Genomic DNA, 3557 nt, shown 5'->3' with positions numbered 1-3557 from the left:
TGTAACATTTCATGTGTTTTGACTTCTCTAATCTTATATACTGGTATAAATGTATCAATGAGCATATATGTGAATCATAATTTGTTTTTCTTACAAAAAACTCACTTAGTGGGCAAAAATAATCAAGCTGTTTAATGGACATATAAGAAAACACAATGGAAAACATGAGGGTGGGTTGGGAAAGATGGGGATGATTTGATAGAAGGGGTTATACTAAGATTCATTGTCTTTATAAAGTGAAACATTGAATTGACATCACTTTATACAACCACTTCAAGATAGCAGAGATAAAGAATTTTAAACATAAAAATAGCAAAGTAGATACATCCCATTGGGTTCTTGATGGTTCAGAGACTACAATTTAATACAACTCAACACAGTATTTTCAGTGGAGCTATCGCAGAGCATTGAAAAATCAGAAGCAAGTTGGCTTAGGAAGCCTCATAGCATCTTACTTTACACACAAAGCTAACCTGTATTTATTTCCAAATGAACAATACTGGAGTAATGCCAATTGAAACAATAGAGAGAAAGATTGTATCAAAGTAAATTTCCAACACAGACAAGAAGGTTAATGTTGCAGGTACATGTAAGCCAAAATATTTGCTGATGAAGATGAGGGCCAACATTCCTTGGCAGCATAACGCACAAAGGCAGCTTGACGAAAGGCTGCAGTGACCTTCATTTCTATGTTCATGATTAAGCCTTACAGCTGATTCTCAGTGTGCAGATCAAAGTAGTCCATGTTTCTCAATCCAGCTTTGCTGGAAAGTAGGAACCAAAGAATTCAGACTCTCAGGTGGGATTTATGCTTCCCCATGTACCTGTCCAGTACCTCCCAGAACCGCAAGAACACTGGTCTGTCCAGATGACGTTTGTGAGAGTTGACTTGTAATATGGTTACAGGCCATTTCTGGACATTTTTATCTAGAGAAACTTCATCATACTTGAGATGGAAGGCTTGAATTTTAGCAAAAATGCCAACTGGTGACCCATCAGACAAAAGCTATGGCCAGCCTTTGAACTGCCACGCAGGACCTTGAACAAACACTGCCACAACACGGTCCCAGTCTTGAGGCATAAGTTTACGGGACTGGTCAACCACTTTATAAGGTACTGTATACCTAACTGCAGGGCCCCCTGGCTATATCTGCTGTTTTTTTCTCATTAGCAGGATTTCCTGCTGTCATTCACAACAATGTTTTTTCTTTTCATTGGATGAGACAAATGTCAGATCCTGCAGAAGGTCTTTCACATTTAGCATGGTGATTAGAGAAGTGGCAGTTTCAGGTATTATGATAATGGGGGTCTGCAGTCCTTTCTTCTGTTTGGGGGGAGACCTTGCCTGAGAAACTGGTCTCGGTACATGCTGGGCGTCAAGAGTGTGAGACTTGGGAGCAGATGCAATTTCCCTTAGAGACTTCAGTGTCATGCCATCGTAGGTGCCCACCGTGTCAATTTGAAAATGTTTTGTTGCTTCTTTCCCTTTGAATCTCTCCTGGTCATATCTGTTGTAGGTAACTGCTGTAGACTGTTTAGGATGCAACGTGGGCACTACAGACGCTTCAAGTGGAGCTGGTTGCTGCTGAGCTGTCCACCTTTCCTCTCTGGCTTTTATAGATTGAAGAATTGCAAAAATATTGTTGGAAATGTTTCTTTTGATCTGAAAGACAGTTGTTCGTGTCCTCCACACCCTCGCTCTGCTGACCAGGTCTCGGATCGGGTCCACCTTGGCATGCACAGAATGCCTCTGTTTAACTGGAGTTACAGCATCCAGATCAGTCTTGATAGTCACTCTTTCCTTAGCCATCATTTTGGCTTTGATGAAAGCAATTTTTTCCACTGACATACCTTCACCCAAAGCCCTGATCTGTGCAGTCTGCACAATTCCTTCTTTACGGCCCTTTAGCAGAGCAGCCATTCTCTCGCTCTCAGGGCACATAGCCTCTTCCTCCTCAACTCGGGGTTTCTTTTCTGGTGGTAAAACTTTATGCGAAGTTAGTGTGACTTGAGGGAACTTCTGAAAACATATTTCCAGGGGGGCATTTCTGTCTATACTTTTTGATGTTGGCGCTTCACCACTGAGATACCCAAGGAGATCTTTTCGGTCAGGTCTGGTAACCACAGGAATATTTTTTGAGACCGCGCATGGAATGTAATCTGAATGAGCAAGGAGCACGTTCTCAAGTAGAAATAAAAGAGCCTTCAATGTGTAGTATTCTCTGGGCTGGTCTTCCTTCCCAGGCCGCCAAACCACATAGTTGGTCTTGACATTCTTGGGGCAGGAGAACTCACCAAAGATCACCTCATCTCCCTTCACCACAATCTCCTTCTTCTGGATGTTGTACTGTCGCAGGATGCTGAGCACATCAGCCAAATTCCCACGACCCGGCCCTGGCCCTGGCTCTGGCTCTGCAGATTAACTGGACACACTTCCCCAGGCAGAACTTACAAACCACCGGAGTGATCCTGTTTGTGGCAGGTGCTTTCACCTCCAGGCAGCTTCTTCCAAAAAGACCTCACAACCTCAGTTTTTCCCTAGCTTTTATTCAGATCCAAGTGCTTGGGGGCAGGGCGGGCTCAAAGTTCCAATACAAAAAGATAGGATTAAGACATGTGCACAGGAAAAGGGTTTGCATTTTTCGGACCCTCCCTATTTAGTTCTCTTTTGTCTGCATCTTGTCTAAATGGGCTTGGAAGAAGGAATCCCAGCAGGATATTGAAGAGGGATAGAGGAAGTCAACACCCTTGTCTACAGCTGCTTTTAGAAATGGTCTCGGTTTTTTACCTTTGAGTATGTGCAGTGGAAAATTTTCACAAATAGCCATTATTATGTGGACTGTTTCCAGGTATTCCCAGATTCTCCAGAGCTTTAATATAACAGGGTATTGTATCTTGTCAGAAAAGTTTCTCCACATGCCAAAATGTGATTGTTGTCTTTATTTCTATTGACATGTGGCAATTATTGTTTTAAAAATGTTGAACTAGACTTGCATTCATAGCAAGATTCCTGCTTAATCAGGGTGTAAGACTTTAGCTCAAATGATTGATAAGTGCTCTTCAAGCTGCTTTTCCAGTCACCATTTGACACTGAAGGACTCTATATGCCTGTTTGCATACATAGAGTCCTCCTTTATGTAGTAGAACAATACTTGTTCAAAATCATGGTAATTAGTATCAAGCCTGGCAGTAGAGTGAATTTCTCCGTATCTGTCTATTGGTATAAAATGCCAAGGTGATGATTGTAAGATACTTTTTGGATCTCATTTTGAATCTCCTGAAGGGTTGATTACTGTCTAACAAGTTTGCATCAGTCATGGGTACAAGTGTAGAAAGTGATGTATTAAGTCACCAAGTCGGGTTGGCTGTTAATGAGAGGATCCTTATTAACATCACCACTTGGCTAGTTGATATTGCACTATAACTTTGGCCTAAACAAGTTATATAGCTCTTCTACTCAATATATACTTTGGATATATGGCCCTGAAGATATTTGAGGGTTGATACAAAATCAGATGTCACCCATTTCTATTAGGAACACAAAACTCTTAGTTTCT

At 41.6% G+C, this 3557-nt stretch overlaps 1 pseudogene; it reads right to left on the bottom strand.

The window, feature by feature from the left end:
* Window positions 1–787: 787 nt before the first annotated feature.
* Window positions 788–2828, bottom strand: LOC125366895 (annotated as a pseudogene).
* Between the last annotated feature and the right edge of the window lie 729 nt (window positions 2829–3557).

This window comes from Perognathus longimembris, chromosome 18 (assembly GCF_023159225.1).
Source record: "Perognathus longimembris pacificus isolate PPM17 chromosome 18, ASM2315922v1, whole genome shotgun sequence".
Taxonomy (NCBI): Eukaryota; Metazoa; Chordata; class Mammalia; order Rodentia; family Heteromyidae; genus Perognathus; species Perognathus longimembris.
The sequence above is the reverse complement of the archived record's forward strand: the minus strand, read 5'-3'. Positions and strand labels throughout refer to the sequence as shown.